At 39.3% G+C, this 16,394-nt stretch overlaps 1 protein-coding gene and 1 pseudogene across 2 annotated transcripts in view; both read left to right on the top strand.

Annotated features, from left to right (window-relative positions):
• Positions 1-16,394, top strand: part of OPHN1 (oligophrenin 1) — a 629,793-nt gene that overhangs the window by 454,769 nt on the left and 158,630 nt on the right. The window lies entirely within an intron of this gene.
• On the top strand, positions 3,484-3,953 carry LOC308511227 (transcription factor BTF3-like; annotated as a pseudogene). Its single transcript has one exon. The product of its transcript is annotated as a transcription factor BTF3-like (transcript).

Raw genomic sequence — 16,394 nt, 5'->3', positions numbered from 1 at the left:
TATGTTGCAGCAGTCAAGGACTTGGTTGAGGATTCTCCTGTTAGCAATGGGTGAGTAACACCTTCCTCCATCCACCCAAAGGTTGGCCACCTGCCTTACTATAAGAATCTTGGTTCTTAAAATCCCTAAAACAAAATAAGCAAGAGACAGAACAAACATACAGGACAAAGAAGTAGAAAGACAAATACCCTGAAAAAAATGAAAAAAGCTGATCAACTTTACTCATAATAAGAAAAAATGCAAATTAAACCTAAACTGATATACCATCTTTTGTCAAATCCTAAGGTGTTACTGTATTCTCTGTTGATGAGACTTTGGGGCAGCAGGTACTCTAATACAGCCGTTGCCAACCGGTGGTCCGTGGAACGCTGGTGGTCCGTGAGTTCTGAAAGGTTAGCGACTGCTGCTCTAATATATTGCTGGTGTTAATGCATATAGACCTAGAGGAGGGGGATATGGAAATATCTAACAAATCTGCATGTTGTTACCCTTTCACACAGCAATCTCAATTCTAGGCATTTACTTTGAAGACACCTCCACAAAACAACATATACACGAGGTTCATCATTGCAGCATAATTTTTAATAACAAAAGATTGGAAACAACACAAATGTTTAATACTAGGGGGCTAGTTAAGTAAATAATTCAAACAGTGTGGTCATAAAAAAGAATGGGGAAAAAATCTATGGACTTTGTTTTTGTAGTGATATCCAGGATGTTTTTATAGTGACTTCCAGGATGCGTTACAAATTTTCAGCATATAAAAGAGACAGCAACAATAAGAAACACCCAAGTTGTAAAACAAGATATATATATATATATATATATATATATATATATATATATATATAGTACCTTTCTTGTCAGAAAAAAGAGGGAAATAAGAATATAAAAACATATTTCCTTACCCTTGTCAAAGGAAGCACAGTAAGATAAATAAAAAAACCTAATGACTCAGAATACTAACATATTTACCACATGAACCAGCAATTGTGCTCCTAGGTATATACTGAAGAGAAATGAAAATATATGTTCACACAAAAAAAGAAAATATATGTCCACACAAAAAACTTGTGCACAAATATTCATAGTAGCATGATTCATAGTATCCCAAAGATAAAAACAACTCAAATGAGACATCAACTGAAGAATGTAAAAATAAAATGTGATGTAAACATACAGCCATGAGAAGGAATCAAGTACTGATATGTAGATAAACCTTGAAAACATTATGCTAAGTGAAAGAAGCCAGACACAAAAGGACACATTATATGATTCCATTTACATGAAGTGTTCACAGTAGACAAATCTATAGAGACAGAAAGTAGATTAGTGGTTGCCTAAGGCTGGGACCTGGAAACATGGGAGGAAATGGGGAGTGATGCTAACGGTTATGGGTATTTTGTTTTGTTTCTGAGTGGTGGAAATGTTCTAGGATTAGCTAATAGTGATGTTTACACAACTCTGAATATACTAAAAACATTGAATTGTACCCTTTTCCCTTTAAAATGGTGAATTTTGTGGTATGTGAAATATATCTTAATAAAGCTGTTATAAATAACTAATTAAAATGATTACTAAAGAAGGCAGGTGGTAAGTAGAGTGAAAAGGATATGGATGAGTCCTCAAGTCCACCTTTTCTGTGGTTTAGACTTTTTTGAAAAATATTTTTTTATTGATTTCAGAGAGGAAAGGAGAGGGAAAGAGAGATAGAAAACATCAAAGAAGAGAATCATTGATTGGCTACCTCCTGCACGCCCCCTACTGGGGATCTAGCCTGCAACCCAGGCATGTGCCCTTGATTGGAATCGAACTCTGGAACCTTCAGTCCCCAGGCCAACATTCTATCCACTGAGCCAAACCAGCTAGGGCTGGTTTTGACTTTTTGAGCCATGTTAATGTTTCATATAACCAAAAAGTAAAATTTAATCAAAAGGAAAGCATTACAAACCTTAAAATTAAACACAAAAAGCTAACAAATTTAAATGTTTATCAAATTGATAACAAAGACACATCGAGAAAAGTGATTCCAACTAACATATCAACACAGTCCTCTGACTCTTCTTAATGAGATATATTCTAAACAGAACTGCAAAAAGAATTGTAAACATCACCTAGTACATTCTTTAGTACTAGTAATATTATTATAATGTGAAACTTTATACATATATATGTGTGTATATATATATACACACACACACACACACATATATATATATATATATATATATATATATATATATCCTATCTAATAATAGACAAACAGGGTAATTGACCGTACCTTCACTACACTTCCCATTGGCTAATCAGCAAGATATGCAAATTAACTGCCAACAAAGATGGTGGCTAATTTGCATATGTAGGCCGAAGTGGCAGAGCGAAGACTGAAGGCGGCTCGGGCCGAAGCAGTGAAGGCTTTGAAGGCGGCTCTGGCCGGAGCGAAGGCCTGGGTGTCCGGTGCCGAAGGAAAACTGGTGCAGGCAGCTAGGGGAAAGGAAGGCCTATCACACGAATCTTTTCATGCAACAGGCCTCTAGTATGTATATATATTTCACAAGGATAAAGCAAAAAAGTAAATGTATTAATATTATCAAAAGCCAAGATATACAGTATAAGAAAAAGAAATAAAAATACAAAATTCAAGATGTAAAGAAAAAATAATGGTAATGTTGAATTGAATAATGGTAATGTTGAATTGAGAATGCCAGTTCGAACTGATTTTAAAACAAAACAACAAAAACTGTGAATCAGTCTTGAAGTGATTCTACCCCAAAATGCAATAGATACACATAATACCCTGATGTTTGTTTATAAATAACATTCCCTTCTCAAAAGTACCACGGCTGCTTAGAGAAATGACTGATGCCGGCTCTGGGACAAGGAAAATACAAGGAGAGCCTTGAATAAATTAAAGTGTACCTTTGTAGGCAAAGAACAGCTCAAACACTAATAAGTGTGTCATGTCACAAGGACACAGGGACCTGCTTGAAAAAGCTGGCACTGATTGCATCTGAGGGCAACCTGAACATCAAAAATAATAAATATTGTATTTGATTATAACCCTTGAATAAATAAAAATTTAAGGGAAGTAGGCAGAATAAGGAAAGCTCTTTATTAAAGAAGAAAGCCAGCTAATAAATGTGGGAGGAATGATAGAATTAGAAAAACTTTGCAACCTCATTGCCCTACCTGTTTCAGACATGGATGAAGATCATTGGTTGAAAGATTGTTCAGGAACAAGATAGTCATATAGTTTTAATGTACTACCCACATATTACATACTAATTCCAAATGGAAAAAAAAAATGTATCTTTATAGTGAAGCTGTCTGGAAAACACAACTTCAATTAATTGATCACAATTAGCATCGCTAAACTGCAACCTTGGTTCCCCCTGTATGTGAGCTTATTATCAGCTAGTCTACCCAAGACCCCCTGAGTGCCAACCCTAGTCTCCCTCGCTGCACCATTTCCTCTCCAACAAGATGAAAGAAACTATCCTGAACCAGAAGAACCTCGCCAAACTGCAGGCACAAGTGTGCACTGGTGTGAAAGGAACTGCTCCTAGAAAGAAGAAAGTGATTCACAGAACAGCTACAGCAGATGATAAAAACTTCAGTTCTCCTTAAAGAAGTTAGGGGTAAACAATATCTCTGGTATTGGAGAGGCAAATAAGTTCCGGGAAATAGTGATCCACTTTTAACAACCCTAAAGTTCAGGCATCTCTGGCAGCGAACACTTTCACCATTACAGGCCATGCTGTGACAAAGCAGCTGACAGAAATGCTATCTAGGTTGGTGCAGACAGTCTGACTAGTTTAAAGAGACTGGCGAAGCTATGCCCAAAACAATCTGTGGATGGAAAAGCACCATTTGCTACTGGAGATGATGATGATAATGAAGTTCCAGATCTTGTGGAGAATTTTGGTGAGGCTTCCAAGAATGAAGCAAACTGAATTCAATAAACTTCTGAAGAAGATTAATTTGAAGAAGTTACTGGGAGCTGCTATTTTATATTGACTGCTTTTACACATTTTGTTCATGAGTCTGATAAAATGTAGATTTCTAATTTTTTAAGCCTAGCCCCTTGAACACTGCAGCTCTTTTCAGTTTTTGCTTATGCACAAATCATCCTTTGCAGCTAATTATGCTAAAGAAGCCTGGGAATAAAGTTTGAAACAACAACAAAAAAGTTAGCGTTGCTAATAATGGTACAAAATGACCTTATGTGACTCCTAATGGGATACAGTAATAATATACAATATAAACTGAAATATTTTTGCCAGAAACATTTAGCCCAAATCAAATTAGCCTTTCCAGTTTACAGGAAATATAGGGCATACAAAAATACAGAGTGTTTGATATTCTATTAGTATAAGACACTAGTTTGGACTTTAAAAAAAGTCGATGTCAAGTGTCTACAATTTGCAAATCATTAGCTTAGATATAAGGAGATAAAATATAAATAAGGGAGAATGGCTGCCCTTGATCTTGCAAATAATGATGGTTTTCTGATATCAGGCTGCTATTACTATGGAATAGATATTATGCTATATACTTTACATTATGATCTCATTTAATTCAAACAACCCTTAGAACTAAGTATAATTATGCTAAGTGAAATACGCCAGTCAGAGAAAGATAAATATCACATGATCTCACTCATTTATGGACTATAATGAACAATATAAACTGATGAACAAAAACAGATCCAGAGACAGAGAAGCATCGATCAAACCCTCAAACCTCAGAAGGAAGGTAAGGGAGTGTGGGGGTAAGATCAACCAAAGGACTTGTATGGATGCATATAAGCCTAACCAATGAACACAAACAACAGGGTGGTGAGGGCATGAGTGGAGGGAAATGGGGGGATAAGGACACATATGTAATACCTTAATCAATAAATTGAAAAAAGAACTAAGTATAATTATTACTCCCATTTTTCAAAGAATATCATAACTATATGACAACTGATTATTAGAGTTATTAGGGTGATCATTTTACAAGGTATATGAATGTCTAATCACTATATTGTACATGTGAAACTAATATAATATTGTATGTGAACTATAACAACAATAAATTTTAAAAAAGAAGAAAAAAATACGATGTCCTGGAATAAGAAGTAGGGGCACTGTTTTATATTAAGAGACTAAAGAAACAGAAACAAATGCAGTGTGTGAACTTTGATTCTATCTAGATTTGAAAAACCCAACTGAAAAATAATTTTTTTGCATGACATTTGAGAAAATTTGTATATGGAGTAGATACTAGATTATAAGGAACTGTTGTAAATTTCCATAAGCGTGAAAGTGTTATTGTGGTTTTGTGGGCCAGCATGCTTGTTCTTTGGAGATGAATGCTGAATACTTAATATATACAGAGAGAAAGCAAAATGTTAAAATTAGTAGTAAAATGTTAATTCTTGAATCCAGGTATAGACACTATGATTTTTTATAATACCATTCTTTCAAAGTTTTTGTATGTTTGAAAACCTTTGAAATAAAAAGTTGTAGGGAAAGACAAATAAAAACAGGCTTACCTCCAATAGGGAAATTTACACAGAAAAAAAACCCATGCACTTTTAAAATTCACATAATCATCCTGCCTGCCAACCACTGCATTCTCAACCTATATGCTAAGTGTATCAATACCTTTGCAATGTGTTCCCACTGCTAGCCCAATTTCTAAGCTAATAACAGGCAGATACAAACAGATCTTGGCTAATTCGGAGTTTCCTATTATCCAGTTATCTTTAATTAAAAATTTTTGTGTTGACTTCAGAGGGGAAGGGGGAGAGATAGAAACATCAATGATTACAGAGAATTATTGACTGGCTGCCTCCTGCACACCCCCAACTGGGGATCGAGCCTACAACCCAAGCATGTGCCCTTACCAGGAAGTGAACCATGACCTCCTGGTTCATAGGTCGATGCTCAACCACTGAACTACACTGGCCGAGCTATCCAGTTATTTTTGCTTGGTATCTATAACTTTCATTAATCAGAGGTAGGAGCATGCTATAGGTCACCTCCCCCACAATCTCACTACCTGTGGAATATTATAGTGGAAACAGCCCCAGAACTAATTCTGCCTTCATACAGGTATTTATCAGCAAACAGACACAAAACCAGTTGTATAACCTGTTCTGTAAACTTGATGAAGTCCCAGCCCTTTTCTTTCAGATGCTCTTACTGAATCTTATATGAAAGGTCCAATCAAGGCAGGTCAGATATAGCAATACAATTGGAAGCAGGCAATAAAATCCTTTGATCTAATCCCCAAATGCAAATCCCCTGTGTAATCTTAGGCCCGGGCTACCATTTTAAAGGGTGTGGGCTACTAAGGTTAATGGAGTCTTTTTAATTTTGTAATAACACTTCTGTTGTTTCAGAAGCAATACCAGGCATTGTAGAGATTAGAAAATACAGAAAAATAATAAAAGCTTTCTATATCCAAGCATACAAAAATCACTGCTATTAATATATCAGTACACATTTTTTGATCTTTCTGTGTTTGTGTTTTTGTATACACCCTCCCCCCCAACACACTTGCATTTTTAAAAATATTTTTTTTAATTGATCTCAGAGAGGAAGGAAGAGGGGGAGAGAGAGAGAATCATCAATGATGAGAGGGAATCATTGATTGGCTCACTCCTGCATGCCCCCTACTGGGGATCGAGCCCAAAACCCAGGCATGTGCCCTAACTGGGAATCAACCATGACTTCCTGGTTCATAGGTTGATGCCCAACCACTGAGCAACACTGGTCGGGCTGCATTTTTTACCAAAATGAAATTACGGTATTCTATAATTTACTTTTTATTTTATTTTAATTTTAATTGAATTCATTGGGGTTGTAATGGGACAACCCACGGTTTTAAGGCAGCTTCCCAGGCTGCTTCGTCTGCAGCCTAGTTCCCTCTTGCTTCTGGGGAGTCCCCTTGTCTTACATACATAGAGGTGGAAAGACTTAGTTACATCTGGCAGTGCCAATTGGCCCATCGTCCTTGCTCTGCTCATGTCTGTCTAACTGCCTAATATATTCCCTCAAGGATCCTGGCTCTGAATTCTTTCGGGGAAAATGAATGTTGAATTTCTTCTGTAATTACTTCCTGCTGAGGCAGGTCAGAAGTTTCTCTCAGAGCCAAGAGATCCTTGCTGTCTGTCAGAGGGACGATGAGGCCTGGGCACAGAAGGAGGTGGGCTTGTGACCTGGCAGAGACAAACTGTAACAAATGGTCTGGTGGGAGAGAAAGAAAAAACATTTCAGTTTTAATAACCTCTATTGAAATAGAGTTTTCCTCCTTAAAATTATCCCTCTGTTTATTGAAATACTAATTTATTTACTGTATTCAATTTGGCCTGATTGTTTGCATAAACACAACAGGAATGGTAACTGACTACCTTTGCTGGAATTTCATGATTGAATCTTTATGTGCCCCGTAGGGCCAGGAAGCCACGCCATCTAGCTGCCATCAGACCTGCCTGCAGTATCTGCTAAGTTAGGTGAATTCCTCACCTGCAGTGGCTCTACCCAGTCCCATTGTCCTTGCTTTAAGGCCCTTCTCAGCAGCCCTCCTACTCATCGTGGTCCAGAGTGTGTGGGGGTTCTGCAGGGACACAGAGGTGCCCTTATTGCTCCCCTTGTATTCTGACCAACCGCCAGTGATGGTAGGGCATGGGCCTGACGCTCCAGCGCCAGCTATTTTCAGGGCTACCAAGCAAGATACCAGGCTTTCTCTATGGCACTCTTATTGGCTTCAAGTCTTCAGAGCTCAGACAGGGCTCTTTAAAACATGATACTCCAGTCAAAGTTTTCGGTCAATAAAACCACTATTGGAAACTGGTCTTATTGAATTTATGCAAAGAAATGTATTCCCATGACTTATTTATTAAGTATTGCCAAATTTCGGAGGAATTACATAAGGAGAAAAAGCTACTGACCTGCCTTTAGATCTTCTGATTTTCCTTGCCAGTCCTTTTTATGGACTCTCTAGAGTTCTAACAAAACAGTAGCTGTTTGGATTTCTTTTATCAGTCCTTCCTAAGTACTTTGGCATAGCTATTTACCTGTTTAGGGAGGCAGAATATAAATTATTTACTCTTTCTGGCTTACTGGCCTGTATCATTTAATTAATTTCCTTTTAACATTTCTCTTCTTATTATTACATACACAACCTTTATAAATGTCATACTTTCAAATTAGCCTTTAAACCTTCTTTCTATATCCTTTAAAAATGCATAACCATGCCTCAGACCTATTCAGTAATTCCTTATTCTTAGAAACCTCAATCCTTTAATGATTACTATAAAGTAAACAGCCAGTATTTCTTAGATTACTAAGAACAGGTGCTTCCTTCCTTATGTAATTTCAAGTATATTGTACCAGTCTAATTTAGTATTGGAAGGGTTAAAGAGAACAAAACAGGACAGAGAAAAACTTGTTGTGCTTAGTAGCAGCTTGCAGCCTTGAGTCCAGCATAGTTCAGATAAGTAAAAATCAACAAAAACTATCTCTCTCTGCTCTCCCTGCCGATGCCCCCCCTTTTCTGCATTAACCATTTACTCTGTCCTTAGCTGCTCTTCCTCCTAGATTTTTCCTTCTTTAAACCCCAGAGGCTCAAATCCTTCTCCTCTTTTACCACTTTTGACCTGTCTGACTATCCCTCTGTCCCCCAGCCTAGGGCTCCTCCATCTCAGCAGGCTGAGAGCATACTACCTTATCTAGCAAATCCTACTGCCACTATCCCATCTCAAACCCGCTCCAAGCAGTTTTCAGCTCTCTTCCTCCCCGAGTCAGAGCGGATGCTGTCCCCAACAGAGACCTACTGTAAATCTATCAGGAAGGGCAGGCAGGTCGCAGGTTGCAGGTCTCAGGACCACATGATAAAAATCTGGCAGTCCCCCTCCCTCACCCCACACAGGCCATGAGAAAATGTACTAATCTTTACCCAACAAGTCTTTGTTTAAACTTCTTTGGGTTGTAACCTTCACAAATGTTATACCTTTAAATTAACCCTAGAATTCCAAAATGTTAACCTAACACAGCAAAATTATACATCAGAGAAAAGCAATTAAAAGTTCTACTGTCTTCCCCCTAAAGCTGGGTTTGCCCTATCTTTAAACAAACAACAGAACAAATACTCTCATTTGTACAGCCAGACGGCACAACGTAGCTTTTAAAGGGGGTGGCGTAGTCCTCTCCGTGTCTCTTGAAGTCCTGAAAATTCTCAAGAAAACATTGTAAGGGGGTTGGCGAAGATGACTGACCCTGACACATTTTGACAAAGACAAAGACAACAAAGAACAAACACAAAACAAACCAGACAAATGCAACCTAAGGTTGCCCAGACCAGGACCCCCAGACCAGGACGCCATCGCGTCTGGGCGGTTGGACTCCAAGGTTCCGCTGCATCCAGCCCTCTTTTGAGTCCTAAAGGGAACGTTCCACAGACAGATATCAGATTCTTACCTCCCCGCTGGAGGTCCAGGTGGCTCGTCGTTTTCGGATTGCAGTTTGGGGAGGAAAACACTCCGCCTCCCTGGGACCCGGGACCGAGACTGGAGTGTCCTGTCCTGGGGCATCCGGGGTGTCCACTGGCAACTCGGCTGGAGTGGATCTCGCTGGGGGCCTCCAAATGTAATGGGGGCAACCCACGGAGATGACCACCAGGGACTCAGATCAAGATTTAGGAGCCTTTATTAAGCTGGCCAGCAACTACAGTTATAGCACCCTGCTGAAGCAAAGGCTGAACTGCAGTGCCAACTACAGGAGTTACAGCATTTCTATTTGCAAAAACCACAAAGTTAGTTACAAAACCTTGTTTGCACAATTTGTTCCCAACACAGTACAGCATCAGTACAGTGACTACCTTCCTATCGATGTGTTCTAGGAACAGAGAGCACAGTGTGCCCCACCTGGCCGAAGTGCCAGATATGCAGCCCAGCACATTGTGACATTAGTTCACAAAATCATACAGGTTTCAAGTGTACAACTCAACAAAACATCATCTGCACACTGTATCATGTGCCCATCACCCAGTCTTTTTTTGCCCCCATTTATCCCCCTCTTTGCCACACCCCCCTTTCCTTCTGGTGAACACCACACTGTTGTCTGTGTCTATGTGATATATATATATATATATATATATATATATATATATATATATATATATATACAGGGTGTCCCCCCAAAGTGTATACACACTTAATACTTGATAGCTCAATATTGAAAATGAAATGTGTTTTAATAAGCATAGCCTTTATAATTATTAAAAGTGCATGTATACAATTTTTTGGGACACCCTAGATACATTCTTGGAGATGACACCCAACCAACTGAGCCACACCGGCCAGAACTAGTCTTATTAATTTTGTCTACTTTCTTCATTGTCATATTTTCAGTGTGTTCACTCATTTCATTTATTTCTTGTAAAACAGAGGCTATGTTTAAAGGCTAAATGGATACAAGTTACCTATTTTTTGGCTAGAACACATGATAATGTTGTGTACCTTATGCTGAATCACTCTGAAGATGCATAATATAGTTTGATCCACCTTACTGGTTTTAAGATTGACCATTATTCTATTCTTCTATCCAGTCTATGCAAGTTTGAGAATGTCTATACAATAGTTCTAGTCAATCCACATATCTTAACATATCTAAGAAATGAGAAATCATTTTATCATAAACTATACTAATTAACAAAGCCACTGGTGTTTATTGGAGATGAAGTTAACTGACCTTAGAGTGGCCCCTCTAGCTTCTGATTAGTCTTATATCTTTTTTTGTTTTGTTTTTTGTTAATCCTCATATGAGGACATTTTTTCCATTGCTTTTTAGAGAGAATGGAAGGGAGGGGAGAGGGAGGGAGGCAGAGAGAGAATAGAAGGGAGGGAGGGAGGAGGAGGAGAGGAGGAGAAAAAGGAAGAGGGGAGAGAGAGAGAGAGAGAGAGAGAGAGAGAGAGAGAGAGAGAGAGACATCAATGTGAGACACATCAATTGGTTGCCTCCCACATGCACCCCAACTGGCACCAGGGATCAAACAAGCAACCAAAGTATGTGCCCTTGACTGGGAATTGAACCTGAGTCCCCTCAGTGTGATGCTCTAATGACTGAGTAACCAGCCATGGCTGATTTGTCTTTTAAATACTGATTAATCAACCCTAGAATATGTAATATGTCCACCTGTGGTGGGGTATGCATGAAAACCACCAAACACATATATCAAATTTCATCAATTCTAAGGGGCACTTTTCTTTTTCAAATTGTAACCCTAATTCAGGATTCATTTCAGAATCAATGGGTCTTAAAATCACTGTTGTCAGGCAGCAGATGTAATTATCATAACCTCTGCTTGCATGAACTTGTTAGTTCATATTGTAGTCATTTTGGTTAAATTATGTTCATTTTTATTTTCTATTCAAATCACTATGTAACATGTTCTATTCAAAATATTATATAGTTATTTGGCAATAAATGATTTTTGTTTCTTAGAGATACATTAAATAATGGTGTGGTGAAATTCAGGACATTGCACTTCATGTTAAAGTATTTAAAGTAAATTATAGATATCACACCAGTAGATAAAATCAGAGCTGTCTGTCCTTAAGAGAACCATCCTCAGAGATGGGGACTGCTCACACTGTGATAGATACAATGTCACCCTCCATTAGCATCTTGTCTTTTTAAAAAATGTTTTATTATGAAATATTTCAAATATATACATAAATAGATGGAATAGTCTAAGGAACTCTCTCATTTTATGAATCTTTTATTTTTCAGTTACAGTTGACATACAATATTATATTGTTTCAGGTGTACAACATAGTGATTAGACAGTTATATGACTTACTAGAGGCCTGGTGCATGAAATTCGTTCATTTGGGGGGGGGGGCGGTGTCCCTAGCCCAGGCTTCACCCTCTCCAATCTCGGACCCCTGTGGGATCGGGCCTAAACCAGCAGTCGGATATCCCTCTCACAACCTGGGATTGCTGGTTCCCAACCGCTCGCCTGCCTGCCTGCCTCATTGCCCCTAACCGCTTCTGCCTGCCAGCCTGATCACCCCCTAACCACTCCCCTGCCAGCCTGATCAACGCCTAACTGCTCCCCTGCTGGCCTGATTACCCCCAACTGCCCTCCCCTGCTGGCCTGATCATCCCCAACTGCCCTCCCCTGCTGGCCCCATCACCCCCAACTGCCCTCCCCTACCAGTCCGATCACCCCCAACTGCCCTCCCCTGCTGTCCTGGTCACCCCTAACTGCCCTCCTCTGCAGGTCTGGTCCCCCCAACTGCCCTCCCTGCTGTCCTAGTTGCCCCCAGCTGCCCTCCCTGCTGGCCTGGTCGCCCCTAACTGCCCTCCCCTGCCGGCCATCTTGTGGCAGCCATCTTGTGTGAGAGCATGATGGTCAATTTGCATTTTACCTCTGTATTATATAGGATGACGTGATCACCCTGATAAGTCTTGTACCCACCTAGCACCATACATAGTTATTATCTATATCCCCTATGCTGGACTTTGCATCCCTATAACTATTTTTATAACTGGAGATTTGTACATCTTAATCCCTTTCCCTTTTTTTCACAAAACATACACCAAATTAAAATAAATGAAAAAACAAAACAGAAACAAACTCATAGGTACAGAGAATATCTTGATGATTGTCAGGTGGGAGGCGGGTTGAGGGTATGGGTGAAAGAGTCTAAGGAACTCTTCAGATGCCCTTCACTCAGCTTCAACAGTTATCAATATGTGGCCAATCTTGTTTAATCTGTACTCCTACCTACTTCTCTTCCTACATTATTACATTATTTTGAAGCAAATCCAAAGCATCCTCTTGTTTCATTCATTAATGTTTCAGTATGTATATCGAGTGGGGGGATGGGGGGATATGGACCCATTTTCAATACCTTAATCAATAAAGGAAAAAAAAGAAAAAATTGTACAGATAAACACAATTATTACATCTAAAAATTTTTATTTTTATAAATTAAATTTATTACTTATAATAATTTAATATCAAATATTCTATGTTCAAATTCCCAGTATTTGCAAATATGTCATATTTTTTCTTTTTAAAATTAATTTAATTTTTTAAAAATATGTTTTTATTGATTTTAGAGAAAGAGGAAGGGAGAGAGATAAAAACATTGATGAAAAAGAAACATCAATTGGCTGTCTCTTGCACGCCCCCTACAGGGGATTGAGCCCGCAACCCAGGTATGTGCCTTGACAAAGGAATCAAACTGGTAACCTGTTGGGTCCATGCTCAACCATTGAGCCACACTGCCTGGACTAATTTAATTTTTTTCATCCCATTTATTCCCTCTGTCTTCTTCAACTGCCACACCTCCCTACAACCCCACTGCCATCACCACACTGTTGTCCATGTCCATAAATTGAGCTCTATGGACTCTGTCACAGCTACTCAGTTCTTCCTTTGTAGTATAAAACCAGCCGTTGTTAATATGAATGGACATAGTTGTGCTCTAGTAAAATTTTATTTAAAAAACCCCAAACAGTTGAAAGGTTAGATTTGGCCTAAAAGTCATAGTCTGGTGATTCCCTGATCTATAATAGTAGTTCTCAAATGTGTGTGTGTGTGTCAGAATTACTTGGAGTGCTTATAATAAAAAACACAGAGGCCAAGGCTTGATGGCTTCTATGTTTTTACCATGTTCCAAATTTACAAGTCTTCCCTTTATCTCTTTCATTTTTCTTGTAATTTTTGTGTTAAATAAAATAGGTCATTTGTCTTTTAAAGTTTACCATAGTTGGATCAAGAGACCTGCTTTGATTCTGGTTGCTTTTTATTTGGTTTTTAGGGTGTTATTCTTGTTATTTTTGTATGTAGAGTGGGGAGAAGAAGCATACTTAATAGATGGATCTGTACTCTTCCAACAGTAGACACATAATGTGAGGCTGTTTTTGCCGTCCCCATTAGTTCCAAAAGAACAACTTAGAGTCAATGAAAGGCAGAGCTGAAAGCCCTTTATAGCACTTAAAAACCTTATTTTACCGATAAGGGAATATATACCTAGGGATGGAAAAAGAGGCCCAACATCACACCACACAATAGTGATGGCATTAGTTTTAATTAATTTATTTAGTTTTTATTGTTTATTGAAGTATAATTGACAAATAAAAATTGTGTATATTTAAGGTGTACAACTTGATGCTTGGTGTGGATATATTGTGAAATAATCACAACAATAAAGCCAAGTGATATCTCTATTACCTCACATAGTTATTATTTTCTTTCTTCCCTCCTTTAATTTTATAATGAGAACATTTCAGATCTACTCTCTTAGAAAATTCCAAGTATACAATACAGTATTGTTAACTATAATCACATCACTGTACATTAAATCTCCAGAACTTAACCTACATAGCTGAAACTTTATGCCTCTTGACAACATCTCTCCACTTTTCCCTCCCCCACAGTCCCTGACAACCGTCATTATACTCTCTATATACTTCTGAGAGACTGACTAATTTAGATTCCACATATAAGTGGAATTATGCACTATTTGTCTTTCTGTGTCTGGCTCATTTCACTTAACATGGTGTCCTCCTAGTTCATCCATGTTGAAAACTGCAGGATTTTCTTCTATTTTAAGGTTGGTTAATATTTCATTGTGTTTGTACACTCATCCATTTGTCCATCTGAATAATTAGGTTGTTTCCATATCTTGGCTGTTGGGAATAATGCTGCAATAAACATATATACACCAAAACCATATAAAGACACCAAAAAAAAAAAAATTGACAAGCCAATATTGTTGATGAACATAGATGCGAAAATCCTCCACAAAATTCTAGCAAATCAGATCGAGCATTACATTAGAAAGATCATACACCATGACACTGGGGATGCAAGGATGGTGCAATATCTGCAAATCAATAAACATGATACATCACATAAACAAATTGAGAGACAAAAATCACATAATCATATCAATCAATGCAGAAAAAGCATTTGACAAAATCCAACATCCTTTCTTGATAAAAACTCTCAGCAAAGTGGGAATAGAGGAATCATAGCTCAACATAATAAAAGCCTTATATAACAAACTCTTGGACCAGCCCCGTCCAAGCAGGCCTCCTGCACACAAAGGGTGGCTCTACTGCCTGAACTTGAGCCTGGGCATGTAGACACTGGGAATCTGTTTCCCAAAGCGCATGATTGCGACACCAGACCCTACGCCCACAGAGCGGCTCCACTGAATTTGAGCCTGGGCGCTCGGACACTGGGAATCTGTTTCCTGCAGAGTGCACTCATGCAACCAGACCCCTACACCCACACAGAGCAGCTCCACTACCTGAATTTGAGCCTGTGGGTGCGGACACTGGGAATCTGTTTCCCACAGAGCACACTCATGCAACCGGAACCCACGGCCACACAGGGTGGCTCCGCTGCCTGAATTTGAGCCTGGGCATGTGGAAACTGGGAGGCTGTTTGCTGCAGTGCGCACTCTCACAACTAGACTCCATGCCCACACAGGGCAGCAGTGCCACCAGACTTTGATTCTGGACAAGTGCACAGGGAAGTCTGTTCTACACAGCACAGGAGTGGACATCCTGCCGACACAGGGCGGCTGTGCAACCCGGTCCCCTAAGGAGACCAGGGACCCTGATTCTCTGTGAAAGAGGCAGTACTAAGCACCAGTGATTTGACTGTTTCTCAGTGCGTGTGCTTAGGATCCCTGATTCCCAGTGCACACACACTAAGAGCCAGTGACTCCAATTCTCAGTGCATGCTCACACAAGTACCCTGATTTTCGGCGTGTGGCCACACCAAAACACAGAGACTCTGATACTCGATTCTCTGCACCGGCACAGGGGGACTCTGACTCCTGGCACACGCTAGGGACTCTGATTTTCTGCACACGGAAGCGAGGTGCAGCCAGGGTCGCTGATTCTAGGTGCATGCACAAGGCTGCACTGAGTGCTGATGACTCTAATTCTGTGTGAGTGTGGCTCCCACCAGCCCACCGCACCTACATGTCTTGGTGTCAGAGCACTTCAGTGACATTCGAGTGGCACAAAGCTCCCACTGCAAACGGCCCAGGCTTCCATCACTCAGCGTTTGAACCTTCTGGTGATAGTTAGAATGGGGAGACAACAAAACAATCCCCAGAGGAAAGAAAAGAGGAATCACCAAGAATGGAAATAAGTAAAATGCAGACATGCAACATTACAGAAAAAGAATTCAGAGTAATGGTCATACAGTTCATACACTGGATGGACGAGAAAATCAACAACCTATGCAAAAATCAGGAATAAATCAAAAGTGATATTGCCACAATAAAAAACACCATGGAAGGTTTCAACAGTAGACTAGAAGAAGCAGAGGACCCAATTAGTGAGTTAGAAGATAAGGTGCAGAAACAA

Source organism: Myotis nattereri (genome assembly GCF_964212035.1).
Source record: "Myotis nattereri genome assembly, chromosome: X".
NCBI classification, from domain to species: domain Eukaryota; kingdom Metazoa; phylum Chordata; class Mammalia; order Chiroptera; family Vespertilionidae; genus Myotis; species Myotis nattereri.
This window is presented reverse-complemented; position numbering and strand designations above follow the sequence as displayed.